This window comes from Moschus berezovskii, chromosome Y (genome assembly GCF_049115385.1).
Source record: "Moschus berezovskii isolate FMDL1 chromosome Y, NW_MosBer_1.0, whole genome shotgun sequence".
NCBI classification, from domain to species: Eukaryota; Metazoa; Chordata; class Mammalia; order Artiodactyla; family Moschidae; genus Moschus; species Moschus berezovskii.
Genome location: NC_142489.1, coordinates 9,973,537 through 9,994,821, shown reverse-complemented (window position 1 = coordinate 9,994,821; position 21,285 = coordinate 9,973,537). Strand labels below are relative to the sequence as shown.

At 43.8% G+C, this 21,285-nt stretch overlaps 1 long non-coding RNA gene across 1 annotated transcript in view; it reads right to left on the bottom strand.

The window, feature by feature from the left end:
• LOC129564343 (uncharacterized) overlaps window positions 1–10,443 on the bottom strand; it is a 69,509-nt gene extending 59,066 nt beyond the window's left edge. The window contains exons 1-3 of the long non-coding RNA XR_016037002.1: window positions 10,281–10,443; window positions 10,034–10,139; window positions 411–3,006 (exon numbers count right to left, since the gene is read on the bottom strand). This is a non-coding gene — a long non-coding RNA (uncharacterized LOC129564343). The remainder of the gene's footprint in view (window positions 1–410; window positions 3,007–10,033; window positions 10,140–10,280) is intronic.
• Between the last annotated feature and the right edge of the window lie 10,842 nt (window positions 10,444–21,285).

Genomic DNA, 21,285 nt, shown 5'->3' with positions numbered 1-21,285 from the left:
CCGAAACAGAGCGGGGACTGACCCGCCCATGCTGCTGCTTTAAAAAAATAAAATAAGGAATCATCACGGGGGGCTTCCCTGGTGGCTCAGTGGTAAAGAATCCACCTGCCAACACTGGAGACACAAGTTCGATCCTCAGTCTGGGAAGAGCCCACATCCCCAGAACAACTAAGTCCGTGTATCACAAGTACTGAGCCTGAGTACTACAGCCCAGGAATCAACAACCACTGAGCCCACATGAAGCTACTACTGAAGTCCGTGCGCCCTAGAGACTGTGCTCTGCGATGAGAAGCCTGCGAACCATAAACAGAGAACAACTTCTCCAACTGGAGAAGAGTCTGTGCAGCAGCAAAGACCCAGCACAGCCAAGAAATAAATAAAATCAGCTTTACAAAATGAACCATCATTACCTGCTTTGGTAAGCATGACACTCTCCCGCTGGAAGTCAAGTTCTCCGGGACCCATCTCCAATCTTCTTGGTCATTAATTCTTGTGACATCACACAGTGTTGACTCCAATCAAACCGGCGCCTTGGACTGGTGAGTTCCTGTCACTGCAGTTTTGTGAAGTTCTGCCTCCATCCAAGAGCACCAGAAACGTGCTGTTTCTGCAGCACGTGCTAACGTGTGCCCTGGCACAAGCGGGGCGCTGGTACACCCGCCTCAGTTGAGTTCAGCTCAGTCGTGTCTGACTCTTTGCGACCCCGTGGACTGCAGCACGCAGTTCCTGCAACACGCAGACAGCCTCCCTGTCCATCACCAACTCCCGGAGTTTGCTCAGTGATGCCATCTGACCATCTCATCCTCTGTCGTCCCCTTCTCCTCCCGCCTTCTGCCTAGCTGCTGTCCATTCTCGACGGCTCAGTCCAGACGCGACGTGCCACATGAGGACCTCTCATGTGGCGTTCAGTGTGTCTTCTATCGTGAGTTTGCACCGCCCAGGGACATGGCCCTGGACAGTCTATGCTGCCTGATCTAAGACATCTGGCAGCCCCTGCAGGTGAAAGGCAAAAATCTGCCCCAGATTCATCACTGTCTTCCTTGAAGCCCTCGGTTTAACGCCTTACGATACGAGGAGTCCCCAGGAGGGCGAATTTGTGCCGGACGTAAAGAATACCGAAGGATGTGAGCGTCTTTTCAAAATACAGACACAGTATGAGTAAAGCTGAAAAGCTGCCAGTTTCCAGGACACCCTGTGTGAGATGATCTGTGCTTTTGTTTCTGTGCTTGCTCTTCTTTCCTTGATTCTTTTTCAGAAGAAAGGAGAAACGGGAAAAAAAGAAAGCTGGATCAAGTTGTGTAACAAAACAAATGCTAAGAATGATGACTGCCCATGAGTAAGAAGAAATGAAATATGAAAAGTCTTATTTTTATACTGCGTGTACCTCACACATTATTTCTGTCTTTTTATTTCACACATTATGCCTACTTGTACGAGCAGTTCCCGGCATGATGTGATGAATTGTATGTCAAAACGCCCAACTGATGCTCGTCTGCTGTCTTCTCAAACTTACAACAATGAGCAGTTCAGTGCCACGGGCATCCTCTGCTCTGTAATTTCCAATCTAATTTAGGCACACAGTAGGGATAAGAATAGAGAAGGCGATGGCACCCCACTATAGTACTCTTGCCTGGAAAATCCCATGGACGGAGGAACCTGGTAGGCTGCAGTCCATGGGGTCACAAAGAGTCGGACAAGACTGAGAAACTTCACTTTCCCTTTTCACTTTCATGCATTGGAGAAGGAAATGGCAACCCACTCCAGTGTTCTTGCCTGGAGAATTCCAGGGACGGCGGAGCCTGCTGGGCTGCCGTCTATGGGGTCGCACAGAGTCGGACACGACTGAAGTGACTTAGCAGCAGCAGCAGCAGGGGTCACATATAAAATGTATCTGATGAAAGTACAATGGATGTGAAACCCAAAGTTTAAGAGTCCTTACTCGGGAGGCGCTTTCTTCGCTTATATTTGAAAGGAGAGGGTACAGTCTATAGTTCTGCAACCCTCAAGTCACCAGGCAGGATTGAACCTTCTATTTCCATCAGTTCAGAAAACAGTGAAAGCAACAGATATTTAAAATAAACCTGTTGATAAGGAGGTGTTGGAGATGTGCTTTCATATTTACTGAATCGAAGAATTTTTCTTAAAGTCTATACAAAAATACCTTACGTTCTCTTCTTTCAGATGGAAGGCTATATTCTTATTTGTGAACCTTAATTCCAGGAATATAACGTCACGTTTTAAGTGATTAGTGTAACTGTCACATGATATGTAAATAGTTCTTAGGAATGGGCTGTCATTAGTAATTCAGCGTTTTGGTTTGCGAAGCAAATGTCAAAAATGGCATATGTTATTTGTGTCTTGAATGTTTCCCTATATTATAGCAGAGGGTAAGGATACAGGATATTAGCACAGAGGAACACCACAGACCGTTTATCCAATCTCTTCATTTACAAGAGAAGGAAAAAGAGTCAGTGAAATAAGGGGTTATTCTGGAAATTGCATTCTCTGTGTCTCAGCTGTGGATGACCAAATTGCCCTGTACATACCCGAAAATGTGTTCATGGAAACATAAATCTCTGTAAATGTGACTATTTAAACATACGCTCTCAGTGTGTTTTTGTTCCACACTGTAGGTGGAGAAGGATCACAGGTCTTCAGTCACTCCCAGACGCCCACTTAAAAAGAAAAGCAAAAACCAGGAAGGAGTCTATAACTAGAAAGAAAAGTGGACGAGCTTAAACACCGAACAACTGATTCCAATAGGTTTCTGGAAGGACTCAGTTCAGTTCAGTCGCTCAGTCGTGTCCGACTCTTTGCGACCCCGTGGACCGCAGCACGCCAGGCCTCCCCGTCCATCACCATCTCCCGGAGCTTGCTCAAACTCACGCCCGTCGAGTCGGTGATGCCATCCAACCATCTCATCCTGGAAGGCCTGTTCAGGTCAGAAACTGAACAGTCCAACCCACCTTCCACAACGTGTGTTTCATTCTCTGACGATGATCAGACCTGGAAAACAAAAACAGGCCAGTGGAGGGGGAAACGGAGCTGCGTGACAGAGCTGCCTGCAAGGGAAAGTTCACAGTTTCTCAGCCTGCCTTCCACGTGCCTGCACGAAAGCAAACAAGGAAAACCCCGAGGGCTCTTCTCTTTATAAGCGGAAAGGCTACCGGGTGAGTCCTGATGTCCCCGAGGAAGTAATATTCTTGCTGTACCATTCGGGGGCTCTGTGACATTGAGCAATTCAACACAACCTTGGAGGTCACAAAGCCTGCTCATCAGTACTGAACGCCTGGACAGCTCTCACTTTCACTAAACGGACGGAAGCAGAACGTCACAGAACTGCAGTGACAGGAACTCACACCAACCGCCTGGTAAATTAAACACTGATCTCAAATGGGGTTTGAACAAAGAGAAGGGGTTTAGTGGTTTAGAAGTGGTTTAGCTCAATGTATGGCAAAACCACTGCTGCTGCTGCTGCTGCTGCTAAGTCACTTCAGTCGTGTCCGACTCTGTGTGACCCCATAGATGGCAGCCCATCAGGCTCCCCCGTCCCTGGGATTCTCCAGGCAAGAACACTGGAGTGGGTTGCCATTTCCTTCTCCAATGTGACCACTACAATACTGTAATTAGCCTCCAATTAAAATAAATAAATTAAAACAAAAGAAGCGGTTTAGCGAAGAGAATGCAAAACACACACCAACTTGACGCTCAACAGTATTCTAGTCATTCTGCATCCATTGGCAAAGATTAAATTTATGTACAAAGGAAAATAACTAAAAAGCCAGAAAGAATACTTGAAGATTAAAAACAGAAGGATGGGAATAGTTCATTGGAACAATGGAAGACAAAATAGGGGAACACCTAGAATATAAAACTAAAAGATAACAGGAATATACAATTTGAGATAAGAGAATAAAAGTAAATGTTGTCCAATCAAGTGCTTCATTTTCTTTTTTTCTAAAAACACTAGTACACTTTTCAGAAAGAGAAAACAGAAGGGAATATCTTACTTTTAGAAATATAAAGCTGTAAATGTGGTTTTAGGTGCAAGGTAAGAGGAATGAGAGAGAAGTCATGGCCTCCTCTAACTCCAGACTCTCATCGAGTAAATCAATCACAAGTGCTGGGACGTGCAGTCCATGTAGCTTATTAACCAAGGAGTGTGATTTAAAGTTCGAAAGTTAAGTAGTAAAAACTACAGTTGTCACAGAGAAACTGATTAGCAAGTGTCTACAGAATACCGTAGTAGACGCAGTAACTCCCCCTCTTCCGGGATGCCCATGGTCTGATCTCAGAAACCTGTGCAGATAGTACCATGCAGCGACTCTGAAGATGGGAAGAAATTAAGGATCCTCGGACAGAAAATTATCCTGGCTTATCTGGTGGGCCCAATGGAATCCCAAGGACTCTTTATGAGAAGGACGCAGGATGGTCAGAGGTGGGAAAGTGATGCAAGGTAAGAAGCAGAGATTAAAGGATGTGCTTCAAAGGTAGAGACAGGGGCAGCGAGCTTAGCGATGGGAGTGTCCTGTAGAAACTAGAAAAGGCAAAGCACTGGATCCTCCCCCTGGAGCCTCTGGAAAGAATGCTGTCTCGTCCCCCGCCGATACCTGGATTTTAGCCCAAGGAGACCCACTGCAAACTTCTGACCTGCAGACCTGAAAGATGATAACTGTGGGCTGTGTTAAGTTACTAAATGTGTATTTATTTGCTCAAGCAGCAATAGGGAACTAATCCTACTATGAGAATGAGCTAATATACTTTCTGAATAAGTGGATGGGTGGATAAATAAATGTATAGTTAAATTTGTATAGGGGACACATTTATAGATACATCTATCAGTAAAACCTACAGATAGATCTATCAATAAAACTTAGAGATGTATCTATCAATAAGACAGATACATCTATCAATGAAACTTATAGATACATTGATAAAACTTAGAGATATATTATCAATAAAACTTATAGATACATCTATCAATAGAATGTACAGATACATCTATCAATAAAACCTATAGATACATCAATAAAACTTACAGGTACATCTATCAATAGAACTTATAGATACATCAATAAAACTGATAGATACATCAATAAAACTAATGGATAAATCTATGCATAGAACTTATAGATACACCTATCAATAGAAGTTACAGATGCATCAATAAAACTTAGATACATCTATCATTAGAACTTACAGATACATCAACTGAACTTACAGATATATCTATCAATAAAACCTATAGATACATCTATCAATAAAACTTACAGATACATCTTTAAAAAATCTTATAGATACATCTATCAATAAAACTTATAGATACATCTATCAAAAAATCTTACAGATACATCTATAAATAAAACTTACAGATACATCTATCATTAGAACTTATAGATGTATCTATATCAACTGAACTTACAGATACATCTACCAATAAAACTTACAGATACATCTGTTAAAAAATCTTATAGATACATCTATCAATAAAACTTAGATACAGCTATCAATAAAACTTATAGATACATCTATCAAAAAAATCTTACAAATACATCTGTCAATAGAAATTACAGATACATCTATCTATAAAACTTATAGATACATCTGTCAAAAAATCTTACAGATACATCTATCAATAAAACTAATAGATATAGCAATAAAACTTACAGATAGATCTATCAATAGAACTTACAGACACATCTATCAAAAAATCTTATAGACACATCTATGAAAAAATCTTATAGATACATCTATCAATAAAATTTGCAGATTACCAATAAAACTTACAGTTACAGATTGATAGATCACTTTACAAATAAATTTGCATGAGGTGCCTCCTTAAGCCTGAGGGAGTACCACCACAAGGCCCCGGGGTTGCTGGGACTCTGTGCCACATACATCTATCATTTCTGGACACACTGTCAGCTTCAGCTGATACTGTATCTCCTAGCTCTCTCCAGCAACATGCATGCTTATTTCATTATCCCTGCATGCATTCATTTAAACGAGGGGAAGGCAATAGAGAGATGTCCCCCTCAGCATTTGCTTTAACACACTTGATTAAACTGTTTCTGACTTCTGAGTATTCCTTTGTTCCTGGCTTGGTACGAAGCAGTAGGATGGTTTCTTAATATGACCCAAATTTCCCATCATCACAGCCCCAGATCACATGCCGGCCACTTCACAAGGAACAAGAAGCACCCAGCTGGCATCCTTAGCTGGAAGTGAATACCAAGCCTTTTCGTGAGACTGTAACCCCATTTTGTTCATTTAACTTGGGGGTGGCCTAAAACTTTGCTTTTTAGACCGTGACTGCGGGTTCCACTTCTCAGGGAATATCTTCATTTATCGCTGCTTCTAAACTATGCTGGGGACTTCTCTGGTGGTCCAGTGGTTAAGAATCTGCCGGCCAATGCAGGACACGTGGGCTCCATCCCCGATCCAGGAGGATCCCACGTGCTGCAGAGCAACTAAGCCCGTGCACAAAAGCTACTGAGCCTGTGTTCTGGAGCCTGGGAGCCACAAGTACCGAGCCTGCACTCTGGAGCCCGTGTTCCACAATGAGAGAAGCCGCCACAATGCGAAACCCACTCACGACCACGAGAGAAAGCTTACACGCACAGCCATAAATAAATAGACATTACTTTTTTAAATATTTGAAAAATAAAATATGTTGAAAAAAAAACCTCATATATTTGAAGCCGGGTCTTACTCATCTCATTGGAAGTGACGGAGACATAGAGACAAGGATCCAAGCTCAGTTCTCTTTCTGACTCCAGGCAGGAGTTTCCACGCTGGGTGAGTATTCGCATCAACTGTGGGGGCCTCAGGAAGCGGAGAGCCATCTTCCACAACCCTCCGCTCCCCGGCACCGGGTGAGAATCAATAGGCGTGGTGCCCCACCAACAACATTTGTACAAACAACTCTAGTGGTTGCACATCATAATGCTAAAGGAAAAATGACTTCAAACGACTACGGTATTGAGACCCTACACGTGGTGCGACGTCTTGTCCAATGAATACGGAGATTTCCTGGCCATGTTTTATCACGCCTGTAACACTAGCAGTGACTAACGCCTCATTCTTCCTCTCTGCCGACAGCTGTCCCTAACATATAATTTCTTGTCTTTAACATGCTACAGGCTCCATAAATGTTCTCACTGCTGCTGCTGCTAAGTCGCTTCAGTCATATCTGACTCTGTGCGACCCCATAGATGGCAGCCCACTAGGCTCACCCTAGTGATTCTCCAGGCAAGAACACTGGAGTGGGTTGCCATTTCCTTCTCCAATGTGTGAAAGTGAAAAGTGAAGTCACTCAGTCGTGCCTGACTCTTAGTGACCCCATGGACTGCAGCCTACCAGGCTCCTCCGTCCATGGGATTTTCTAGGCAAGAGTACTGGAGTGGCTTGCCATTGCCTTCTCCGCTAGAATAGATATTACCTATTTATCTTACAAGATGCTTTTTAGGGTATCAAGACTTCTCAAATATTACTAAATCTGACTCTAAAATTACTCTTGAAATTGATTCATAATCATAGAAATGGGATACTGGGCCTATTTATGAATTGTAAGACTGGACTTTCCTAAGAATCTGTTCAGTTCAGTCGCTCAGTCGTGTCCAACTCTGAGACCCCAAGGACTGCAGCATGCCAGTCTTCCCTGTCCGTCACCAACTCCCGGAACGTGCTCGAACTCATGTCTATCGAGTGGGTGATGCCACCCAACCATCTCCTCCTCTGTCGTCCCCTTCTCCTCCCACCTTCAATCTTTCCCAGCATCAGGGTCTTTTCCGATGAGTCGGCTCTTCACATCACGTGGACAAAGGACTGGAGCTTCAGCTCCAAGAAGCTTCCTAATTTTCCTAAGAATAGCCAGGCTGAAATCAGGCATACAAATTAAAGCTGTTAAAGTTAAACTGTGTTGCAATGGTTCTAAAATACTTTTCATTCCAGGCTTCCCTGGTGGCTCAGTGGTAAGGCATCCACTGGCCAGTGTAGGCAAATGCAGGTTCAATCCCTGACCAAGAATCCACACACCATGGAGTCACCAAGTCCAAGCATCAAAAGTACTGAGCCTGTGCTATAAGGCCCAGGGGCCACAACCACTGAAGCCTGAGCTTCCTAGAGCCCCTCCCTGCTCAGCAACAGGAGAAGCCCCTGTGATGAGAAGCCCCTGCTCACCGTATCTAGAGAAAGGCCCACACAGCAATAAAGATGCAACACTCCCAAAGACAAATAAATATTAAAAAAAGAATTTATGTACTAAAAGATACATATATATTTCATTCCATTTAAAGATTCATGAAACTGAATTGCTTTCCGAAAGCACTTTTCCAAATCAACTGGCCCTTCTTCTGAATAGATATAATCAAAAAGGTCACACAACAAAGTATAGAGTCTTGGAACATCTTATGGAAAAACCCAAATGAACTTCACGGCCAAGCCAACAAACTTCAAAATATGTTGCTGCTGTTCCGTCACTAAGTCGTGTCCGACTCCGTGGCATGGATGGCAGCGTGCCCAAATACAGAACTGTGTAAAAATAGAGCTCATTCTAATTTTCCCCCCAATTTTATTTTTTCCCTCTATTTTTTACCATACCTGTCCAAAGATCTAATTATGTTCTGAACTTTGGAACATTTTTCTCCATGGTAAATTCACCTTAAGTGCTGAATCATGTGGAAGTTCCAGCAGGCGTTGCTTATTTAATTGGGTGATTTCCCCCAGCTTGCTCTCATCTTTGTCATCTTTGGAACAATTCCAAATTATCCGTATTTTCAGACATCTGATAAGCTCCTGATCCTAGGGGTCCAGGTGCAATCTAATAAAGTGAGTGCCCTGCATCACCTGAAAAGATCAAAGGAGCCACTGCCTTTCCAGCTGATGTATCTACTTTCTCCACCGCATCCTCTACACTGGAAAGGATTCCTGAAAAGTTGTTGTTAAGTCACTTCAGTCGTGTCCGACCCTGTGTGACCCCATAGACAGAAGCCCACCAGTCTCCCCCATCCCTGGGATTCTCCAGGCAAGAACACTGGAGTGGGTTGCCATTTCCTTCTCCAACGTGTGAAAGTGAAAGTGAAGTTGCTCAGTCGTGTCCGAGCCTTAGCGACCCCACGGACTGCAGCCTACCAGGCTCCTCCATCCATGGGATTTTCCAGGCAAGAGTACTGGAGTGGCTTGCCATTGCCTTCTCCGCCTGAAAAGTTACTCTGCGAGATAATGCCATTTGCCGCAAGACGGATGGACCTAGAGATTGTCATACTGAGTGTACTCAGTCAGAAAGAGGAGAAGAAATATCAGATGACATTCCCTATACGTGGAATCTAAAAAGGAATGATACAAATGAATGCACGCACAAAACACAAACAGATTCACACACTGAAAGAATGAAGTAACAGTTGCTGGGGGAAGGGATTCTTAGGGAGTCTGGGATGGACATGGACACACTGCTGTGTTTAACATGGAGAACAAGCAAGGACCTGCTGGACAGCACAGGGAGCTCTGCTCAATCCTCTGTAATAAGCTTATGGTTCCCAGGGGGAAGGATGGGGGAAGGGATAGTCAGGGAGTTTGGGATGGACATGGGCACACTGCTGGATTTCACATGGAGAACCAGCAAGGACCTGCTGGACAGCACAGGGAGCTCTGCTCAATCCTGTGTAATAAGCTTATGGCTCCCAGGGGGAAGGATGGGGGAAGGGATAGTTAGGGAGTTTGGGATGGACATGGGCACACTGCTGGATTTAACATGGAGAACCAGCAAGGAGTTACTGTATAGCAAAAAAAAAAAAAAAAGAGTTATTCTTCAGTACTTAAACATTTTTGAGTGAGTGACAGACGGAGTGGCAATGTGCCCTGTTCGCATTCTCTTATCTAAGGATCACTGGAGGAGATTCTTCTGAAGTTGACTAGCCTATCTTAACAGCATTCAGCTTCCACGCCTGAGACCGCGGTACTGACCAAGGACAGACCGGAGTGCGTGGGGAACACACGGTTCAGCAACACTGTTCATGATATTCAAGTTACAAACCTTCCTCTGCGATTTCCGTGGCATCCTCTTTCGGCGCACGCAGTTGCCATTTCCACGTAACTCTTTAAAGAGATGACACTAACGTGTATCCATCCAAAAGGGACTGCTAAAAAGGAAAAAAAAAATGAGCACTTTCTCAGCATCGTGAGGCAGAGTATGTCTTCTCATTGGAAGTTAAGGTCATAAAGACTTTTGTACACATTTAGGTAGAAGGGGAAGATACGTAATTATGCATTTGATTGCTGACCTGATTTTCTGCTTTCAGTTCAGTTCAGTTCAGTCGCTCAGTCGTGTCCGACTCTTTGCGACCCCATGAATCACAGCACGCCAGGCCTCCCTGTCCATCACCAACTCCCGGAGTTCACTCAAACTCATGTCCATCGAGTCGATGATGCCACCCAGCCATGTCATTCTCTCGTCCCCTTCTCCTCCTGCTTTAGCTGACTACAGACAAGTAAAGTTTCTGTAATTTTGTAAAACAAAATGACTCCATGAAAAGGATACAGTGCATTAAATATATACTTTTTTGCTAAAATACAAACTATTCTCGGTTTAGACCATGAAAAGGGTTACAAGTTACACTTAATTATTTTAAGAGTAAAATCACTAACTATGTGTAATACTGTGTATGTGCTATGCTTAGTCTCTCAGTCCTGTCTGACTCTGTGCAAACCCATGGACTGTAGCCCACCAGGCTCCTCTGTCCATGGGGATTCTCCAGGCAAGAATACTGGAGCGGGTTGCCATGCCCTCCTCCAGCAGATCTTCCCGACCCAGGAATCGAACCCACATCTCCCACACTGCAGGCAGATTCTTTATCATCTGAGCCACCAGGGAAACCCTATACTGTGTGTATATATATTCTCCAGTTAAATGTGTGAATTGCCTTATAGTCTCACAGAAAAAATCTATCAAGTAAGAACAATGGAAAATAATTACGACGCTTGTCATTATATTTTTAAGACACTGATTTAAGTAGCGGTTAATGGGAAAGTCATTTTTCTACTGCTCCCAGCAAGCACAAATAACTATGGCCATACAGTTCAATAAACAAGACCTTTTGTGAAAATTTACATGTATATAAAAGACATGACAGAACTTCATCTATGTATTAACAGACACAAATACTTTGGCCACCTGATGCGAAGAGCTGACTCATTGGAAAAGACCCTGATGCTGGGGAAGATTGAAGGTGGGAGGAGAAGGGGACGACAGAGGGTGAGATGGTTGGATGGCACCCCCGACTCGACGGACATGAGTTTAAGCAAGCTCCAGGAGTTGGTAATGGACAGGGAGGCCTGGCGTGCTGCAGTCCATGGGGTCGCCAAGAGTCGGACACAACTGAGCAACTGAACTGAACTGAAAGGCGGAGAAGGCATGGGTGATCTTCCATGGATGAAGAGGCAGAGCACAGAGGATTATCAGGGCACAGAAACTACCCTGTGAGATTCTATAATATGGATACGTGATTAGACATTTGTCCAAGCCCACTGAATGGACAACTTGAAAAGTGAACCCTACGTTAAACAATAGACTTTGAGTGATTATGATGTGTCATAATGAGGGTTCATCTTTGATTTTATAAAAATGCACCATTTTTTATTAAAAAAAAAATAGCACCATTCCATGGTGTCGATAATGGGAGAAGTCATGTATCCATATCAAGGCAGGAAATACATGGGAAACCTCTGCACCGCCCTCTCGACGTTGACGTAAACCTAACACTCTCAATAAAAAATAGCGTCTAAAAGAAAAGAAACACCAGGTCACAATCCTCACTCATCCTTCCACCACAGGGATCCTCAGGGTCAGTACTCCAGAGCGTGGAGACGACTGGAGATCTTCTCACGGTGGGCGTGAGCTGGCCGTGGTAACGCTGAGAGTTCTAACAGTACCTGCTTCTAGCCGTGGTCCTCTATCTTCCTGGTCTTTCATTCCTGAATCTTCAGTGTACTTTGCTCCTTTTTAAAACCATTGTCCTAGCGCCTTGGAGAATTAAGGAAAATAGGTTTCCTATTTTCTCTCCCTGCGAGGAGAGAAACCACCGGGTCGCAAAGAGACCGACACGACTGAGCGACTGAACTGAACTGAGGACAGAAGCTGGTTGTGCAGGGATGCTCGGGAGAGACTGGTCATACAGAGCACGAGTGACCTGCCAGACTCCAACTGCGGGCTATGTGATCAGAACTGCTGCACACAACCGGGGAAAGTGCAACAGCTCTGCGGGAGGCAAATCCCAAGGAAGAATGGCTTTCTTGCAGCTTATGGAATGCGGCTTCAAAGTTTTCGTAATTTGGCTATTAAAGAAAATAGGAACTTAAAAATAAGAAACAAACACCAGGGAGGATGACTCTGAGTTTAAGCAGTGTACAGCCACAGGTGGATACGTCAGCCTCAGCCACTGCTCTGAGAATCAGTGAAACTGGCTCCTTCACAAAGCTGAGCTGTGGCTCTTGAAATGGCCATCGCAAACAGTGGATCTCAGATTCCGGGGATGGATACAGCACCATGTCTCCTCCTTGTCACAGCTGCTCCAACTTTTTCCAAATACAGAGTAAGAATTGCTAAATATCTCTTCAGATTCTGTTTCTTTTTTAATTTAATGAATACTTATTAAACATTGATTTGGGGGTATTACTATGCCGGTAGTTAATTGGTTAATGGGAAAAGTCTGCAGAAGTAAAGGTCTAAAAAACAGAAAATCAAAATGAAACTAAAAATGTATACAACATTCATTCTCCCATATCTTGATGTATATGGTTTTTATTTTTTGAATGGATGTCTCTTCAATCCTAAAAGAAACCAATCCTGAATATTCATTGGAAAGGCTGATGCTGAAGCTCCAATAGTTTGGCCACCTGATGCAAAGAACTGACTCACTGGAAAAGACCCTGATGCTAGGAAAGATTGGTGGCAGGAGGAGAAGGGGACGACAGAGGATGAGATGGTCGGATGGCACCACCGACTCAATGGACAAGAATCTGAGCACGCTCCAGGAGATAGTGAAGGACAGGCAGGCCTAGCGTGCTGCAGTCCACCGGGTCACAAAGAGTCGGACACAAGTAAGCAACTGAACAACAGCTCTTAGCTTGAGCTTAGTATCTTTTTCTTTTCCATAAGCCACACCTCTAATTACTTGCTTTTTCTTCAAAGACACTGGTGAAGGAATTTAAACCCAGATTTCTGAGAGAGATTACAGTATCCATGGAGTTTTAAATGTCCATGCTTTTCTTCTTCCTAGATTGCAATATGTTTAGGATCAACATCATATGCTTACTTCCTATGTTTCGAGAAATGATATGTTATTACCTGGGGATTCTAATGGGCCTCTGAAGACTGAAAAGTAGTCACTGAAATATTATCCAGTGTCAATCCATCAACAGGACGGACATTCTCCTTATGGATGACTTTTTTCTTTCCTTATGTGATACCTACAGGATTAATTTAAGAAGGATAAAATCAGAGACAATTAGACACAATGACATCAGAGCAAAGTTAATGTGTAGTCTGAGGTTCAATACATAAGCCAGACGTTTTACAAAGGAACGGACCAGGGGAGTAAAGGAAAGGAAAACGCCGCAACCCTTTAGGAAAGGAGCATTTCAAGACTCACGAATTAACAACGCCCTTGCCGTATTACGCCACTGGACATAATAAAAGTGTTTTATTGATAAGCTGCCCTAATAGCAGTTGTGCTCAAGATGAGTGTCTACAATCACTCATATTGAAGAAGAAAGTGACACCTTGGCGGGTTATGTGAAACGCTGAGAACCATACTACTGGAGGGAGGGCTTGGGACCAAGTGTGAGGCATTTCCTTACGTATCCACTCTCACGTCCTGTATCACAACGTTTTACTCACGCTCTTGAAATGGTAATCCCAGTAACCTCCCACCTAAACCTTCATCGAAAAGAAACTGTTAACAAATCGAAAAGTCGAGTGCACGGAAATATTCATAACGGTAAAAACTGTGAAGCACCCACAGAAGGGAACAGCAAGTAAAGTTTGGTACATTGATCAAAAGACAAGAGTTAACTTATAATTCTGAAATGCATTTGGTGTTATAGAAAATGACACTGATAAACTAGTAAATGAAAAAAAAAAGCAGATTAAAACATTTTATGAAAACTACAATTTCTAATACCAGACCACCTTACCTGCTTCCTGAGAACTCTGAATGCAGGTTAAGAAGCAAAAGTTAGAACCGGACATGGAACAACAGACTGGTTCCAAATAGGTAAGGAGTACGTCAAGGTTGTATATTGTCACCCTGCTTATTTAACTTATATGCAGACTACATCATGAGAAACGCTGGGCTGGATGAAGGACAAGCTGGAATCGAGGTTGCCGGGAGAAATATCAATAACTTGAGATACGCAGATGACACCACCCTTATGGCAGAAAGTGAAGAAGAACTAAAAACCCTCTTGATGAAAATGAAAGAGGAGAGTGAAAAAGTTGGCTTAAAGCTCAACATTCAGAAAACTAAGATCATGGCCTCTGGTCCCATCACGTCATGGAAAACAGATGGGGAAACAATAGAACCAGTGACAGACTATTTTCCTGGGCTCCAAAATCACTGCAGATGGTGACAGCAGCCATGAAATTAAAAGATGGTTGCTTCTTGGAAGAAAAGCTATGACAAACCTAGAAAGCATATTAAAAGACACAGATAATACTTTGCTGATAAAGGTCCGTCTAATCAAGGCTAGGGTTTTTCCACTGGTCACGTATGGATGTGAGATTGGACTATAAAGAAAGCTGAACACCGAAGAATTGATGCTTTTGAACTGTGGTGTTGGAGAAGACTCTTGAGAGTCCCTCGGACTGCAAGGAGATCCAACCAGTCCATCCTAAAGGAGATCAGTCCTGAATATTCATTGAAAGGATTGATGGTGAAGCTCCCATACTTTGGCCACCTGATACGAAGAACTGACTCACTGGAAAAGATCCTGATGCTGGGAAAGATTGAAAGTGGGAGGAGAAGGGTACGACAGAGGATGAGATGGTTGGATGGCATCACTGATCTGATGGACATGAGTTTGAGCAAGTTCCGGGAGTTGGTGATGGACAGTGAGGCCTGGCGTGCTGTGATTCATGGGGTTGCAAAGAGTCGGACACGACTGAACAACTGAATTGAATGATAATTTTTAATATTAGAAATATAGCTTCGGTTCAGTTCAGTCGCTCAGTCGTGTCCGATTCTTTGCGACCCCATCAATCACAGCACGCCAGGCCTCCCTGTCCATCACCAACTCCCGGAGTTCACTCAAACTCATGTCCATCCAGTCAGTGATGCCATCCAGCCATCTCATTCTCTGTCGCCCCCTTCTTCTCCTGCCCCCAATCCCTCCCAGCATCAGAGTCTTTTCCAATGAGTCAACTCGTCACATGAGGTGGTCAAAGTATTGGAGTTTCAGCTTTAGCATCAGTCCTTCCAGGACTTATAATGGACTGGTTGGATATCTTTGCAGTCCAAGGGCTTGCTGCTGCTGCTGCTGCTAAGTCACTTCAGTCATGTCCGACTCTGTGTGACCCCACAGATGGCAGCCCACCAGGCTCCGCCATCCCTGGGATTCTCCAGGCAAGAACACTGGAGTGGGTTGCCATTTCCTTCTCTAATGTGTGAAAGCAAAAAGTGAAAGTGAAGTTGCTCAGTCTTTTCCGACTTTAAAAATCATTAGAATGTGATTTTAATATGTGAGAATTCTGATTATTTTTAGTTTTGTTTTGGCAGGGATCAAACCATTTTATTTGAGAGGCTGTGAGCTTTTGACACTGAAAATACTAGTTTTAGTTGTGTGTAATTTGAATGTAATGAAAATCTCCAAATAAACCCATATAGATGTGATTAACAAAACAGAGACCCATTAAGTCCGCAATCTTGTAATAGAAAAAAATAGTAATGCCATTAATGTACCTTTTTGCCATTTAACAAACTCCAGAGAAAGTGTGAAGTGTCTTTTCGCTATAAGCAACAACTCACAGAGGAATTATTGGTGTAACCTCTGTGAATAGGTTTCATTATCTGAAAAAGGGTGGGTTTGGAGTCAATCCTTAAATTGCCTTCAGTGGCAACATTCTCTGAATTTTATAAATCTGAGGAAGAAAATATAAAAGAAGAAACAAATTCACCAGCATGGAAAAATGTATAACAGAAGAACGGTTTTAGAGTAAGTGAGATAATCAAAAACATTGAACGTGGACCATTTCAGCTCAGGATAAATTACATAGGTCTGTATACATGTGTAAGAGGAAAGATGATTCATTTTTCTATCGATGGATTCTTGGGAAGTTTCCAATGTGGGGGCCGGAAATTAAATACCCACATGGAAAATCTACTGAACGTGCATACCTTAACTCAACCCAAACAGACAATGGCCAAAAAACCGGGGTAGGGCATTAAGGATGGAGATTCAGTCACGCGGAATGAACTTCTTAACACCCCCTTCGCTATCTTGAAACCTCTTTCTTGCCTGTGTTCATACATTCAAACCCTCTGTAAGAGGGGTGGTCAGAAGCCAGGGCCACCGTGCTCAACATTAACGAAGGACGCGAATCAATTCCAGGACGTTCAAACCAAGCAAAGACTCCACGTGGGCACACTGAACTCACTGGTAAGCAGCCTTGTTCTCTTCCAAATACTGTTTTTATATGCGTCCCGGCTGTGAAGGCCACAACTCACATAGGAAGCGACATCTAATACAATTCCATGCAGCCACAGACGACGCTTGATGATAAAGTCGCAGCTTCTCAGGAGTGTGACTTCAGTGGTCATCATCAACACAGACCTATTTGAATAATTATAGACGCTCTTTCTGGCCTTGGATAAACGTTAAGTCTCACGAGCTTACACAGTGCCCACTCTAGATGGCATCTACACGTCACATCTAGTATTAGGAGGTTCTAAAAAAGTTGGTGATGGACAGGGAGGTCTGGCGTGCTGTGATTCATGGGGTCGCAGAGAGTCGGACACGACTGAGCGACTGAACTGAACTGAACTGAACTGAAGTGAACATCACTCAGTCGTGTCTGACTCTTTGCAACCCCATGGACCATACAGTCCATGGAATTCTCCAGGCCAGAATACTGGAGTGGGTAGCCTTTTCCTTCTCTGAGGGGATCTTCCCAAACCAGGGATCGAACCCAGATCTCCCACATTGCAGGCAAATTCTTTACCAGCTGAGCCACAAGGGAGGAGGCCCAGGAGATTCTAAGAAATGGTCCAAAACAAGTATACTGACTGGACTTTTGGACTCTCATTAAAGAATGAACTTGACACATTCTTCCAAGGAAGCCAAGAAGGAAAGTAATTTCAGAATTCTGGGTTTGTGCAGTGGCCTAGACATAAATTTCTTTTAAAGGGATTGAATTTCATCTTGTCTCGAGAAACTAAAATAACAGGAAAGAAGTAAGACCAAGAAATGAATTTAAAAGTGGGTAAGTTACAGAAGTTTTACATAAACCATTAGAACAGCACAGTCTGATTTGTAAATGTCTCCAATTTTATTGGAAAACCAAACAGCTATTTTCGTAGCTTCGACGTGTGGCAAATCGGTCTGTGACAGCAAAGATCCTTAATTCCAAACTCAGCCACCAGGGAAACCCTGAGCCAGCAGGTAAGCCCCTTGATTTTTCTCATAATCATTTTTAGAGTCTATTTTCTTGATGTGAACTACCCTACAAAGGGATTTCTTTTCCAAGTTATTGATCATTTTATTGCTTGAATTTGAGAGGTCTCCAACTCTTAATTTCAGAAAAATTTCTCTACTGGGTGTTGCATTAATACTGAACCTCTTGCAACCATCATGAATTTCAAATAACTTAAATGAACTTCCAAGAAGCTCGTGTAATTTATGGCCTGATGTATTTTGGCCTGAACACTGGAGCATCGAACCCACATCTCCCGCACTGGCAAGCAGATGTTTTACCATCTGAGTGAACAAGAATCCGGAGGGCAAGACCCTCTTTCGCAAATGCCAATATTCACATCTTAGTATACAGTTTTATTTTTCAGGTACTGAGATGATGCCTTTTGAGGACCTGGAAGTTCTCCATTCCTGGAACTATTCACACACAGCTGGATGTACAAGTAGTGGAAACGGAACAGCAAGTTTCCAAACGATGGCCAATTTGAGTCTAGAAAATATCTTAAAAAAAAAAAAAAAGAATTCCATGGAATTCTCCAGGCCAGAATAATGGAGTGGGTAACCATTCCCTGCTCCAGGGGATCTTCCCAACCCAGGGATTGAACCCAGGTCTCCTGCACTGCAGGGAGATTCTTTACCAGCTGAGCCACCAAGGAAGCCCAGAAAATATATCTAACATCTCACCAAATGCTCACCTAATCTAAGGTTCTGTGAATCCAAGCATCCGTGTCTTTGCCTGGTTTACATTTTAAATCCTCCTTGGAGAATACAAGGTCTCACCTTTATTTCTAGGGAGCCAGTAAATACAGAACTGAGAGCTTAGGTGTTGACTCAACGTGCGGATGACATGTTACTGAGATGTCTTAGTAACCTTATGGACAAACCCAAGTGAACTTTTGTGGCCAACCCAATACAGAGTCTCGGGGCCTCCTCCTGAGAGTCCTCCTGCTTTCTCTCCAGCATGGAAGCTGGATTTGTTCCATGGGAGGCTCAGGGATTTACAGTGTCACAAACATGACATCTGTCACCCTCCCCGAGACTGAGGCGTGGAATGGCCGCATTTCAAGGGTGAAGTAAGGTCACAGGGAGCCCAGGTTCAGGAGGCAAGAGGCCACGTGAGGGCTGGCATCCATGCTGTGGTTCACGGGAAGTCACCTCCGGATGCGTGCACCCTCGGTCACTCAGGTATGTCTGACACTTTGCGACCCCATGGACTGTAGCTCCTCGAGGCTCCTCTGTCCATGGGATTTCCCAGGCAAGCATACTGGAGCGGGGTTGCCATTTATTTCTCCAGGGGGTCTTCCCGACCCAGCGACCGAACCTCCATGTCTTACACTGGCAGATAGATCCTTTATGACTGAGCTACTAACAAAGCCCATCTTTGGGACCAGCATCCTATATCTGGTTTCCAGATACTCAGTTCTCTTCCAAGACACCAGAGTCATGTCATTCCAGAGTCAAGGGTGGGGTGAAGTTACAAAAGTGCGTCTCCTATGAACCTTCAGGTGCAGAAGGATTTACTTGGGTGCGGCTCCTTTTGATCTGAAGGCACCTGAACCAAAGAGATGAGTCATTTGCCTCTTGGGTGTAAACAAACAACCATGAAAGAGGCAAAGAAGTAGGAGAATGGCCACAGATACCTCAGTATGAACACTCAAGTTTCATACAGACTTTGCAACTGTGTGAAAACTCTTAGAACAACTGACTGTCGACGGTGCCCTTCCGAGCACCCAGATTTCGGTTCTGATGTACCTTTGCCTCTTTCAAGAGGCCAGAGCTTCTTGGCGAAATGACTGGTTGTCATTCAGGGTCAGGGGAAAAACAAGATGAGACCAGAACATCTGGACACATCAAGAGAAATAATAATACCAAAGACAAGCAGGGTTGAGTCAGAAAGACTCTGGCCAAGCCGCAGGAGCTTGCACTTGCTGATGCTGAGCCAATTTCAGCTTCGGTAAGTAAGGCCAGATCTGAGTGAAACCTCACAAATATATTTCAGTTCAGTCCTCAGTCCTGTCTGACTCTTTGTGACCCCATGGACTGCAGCACGCCAGGCCTTCCTGTCCATCACCAACTCCCGGAGCTCACTCAAACTCACGTCCGTTGAGTCGGTGATGCCATCCAACCATCTCATGCTCTGTCGTCCCCTTCTCCCCCCACCTTCAATCTTTCCCAGCATCAGGGTGTTTTCTAATGAGTCAGCTCTTGGCATCGGGTGGTCAAAGTATTGGAGCTTCAGTATCAGTCCTTTCAATGAATATTCAAGACTGATTTCCTGTAGGATGGACTGGTTGGATCTCCTTGCAGTCCAAGGGACTCTCAAGAGTCTTCTCCAACACCACAGTTCAAAAGCATCAATCCTTCAGCGCTCAGCTTTCTTTATAGTTCAACTCTTACATCCATACATGACTACTGGGAAAACCATAGTCTTGACTAGACGGACCTTTGTTGGTAAAGTAATGTCTCTGCTTTTTAATATGCTGTCTAGGTTGGTCATAACTTTCCTTCCAAGGAGCAAGCGTCTTTGAATTTCATGGCTGCAATCACCATCTGCAGAGGTTTTGGAGCCTAATAAAATAGTCTGTCACTGCTTCCATTGTTTCCCCATCTATGTGCCATGACGTGATGGGACCAGACACCATGATTTAGTTTTCTGAATGCTGAGTTTCGGGCCAATTTTTTCATTCTCCTCTTTCACTTTCTTCAAGAGGCTCTTTAGTTCTTATTCACTTTCTGCCATAAGGGTGGTGTCATCTGCATATCTGAGGTTATTGATATTTCTCCCGGAAATCTTGATTCCAGCCTGTGCTTCATCCAGCCTAGAGTTTCTCATGATGTACTCTGCGTATAAGTTAAATAAGCAGGGTGACAATATACAGGCTTGATGTACTCTTTTCCCGATTTGAAACCAGTCTGTTGTTCCATGTCCAGTTCTAACTGTTGCTGCTTGACTTGCATACAGATTTCTATTTAGATCCATGAATTTATACATACATTTAAAAAATCTAACTAATTGATCATACTGTGAAGATGCTGCTGCTGCTGCTGCTAAGCCACTTCAGTCATGTCCGACTCTCTGCGACCCCACAGATGGCAGCCCACCAGGCTCCCCCGTCCCTGGGATTCTCCAGGCAAGAACACTGGAGTGGGTTGCCATTTCCTTCTCCAATGTGTGAAAGTGAAAAGTGAAAGTGAAGTCGCTCAGTCATGTCCGACCCTTAGCGACCCCACAACTGCAGCCTACCAGGCTCCTCCATCCGTGGGATTTTCTAGGCAAGAGTACTGGAGTGGCTTGCCATTTGAGAGGTGCCAATTTTTCACTTTGAAAATCTAAATGTGTGTCTTGCTTTTTTCCATATAAGCAACAGAATGTGAGCTGAGATTTACATTTTCGCTACTGTTCAGTTCAGTCGCTCAGTCATGTCCGACTCTTTGTGACCCCATGAATCACAACACGCCAGGCCTCCCTGTCCATCACCAACTCCCAGAGTTAGGTAAATGAAAAAATTAGATTATCTGATTAGGGGACCTCCCTGGTGGCCCAGTGATGAAGAATCCGCATTCTGATGCAAGGGACATGGGTACCACCCCTGGTCAGGGAAC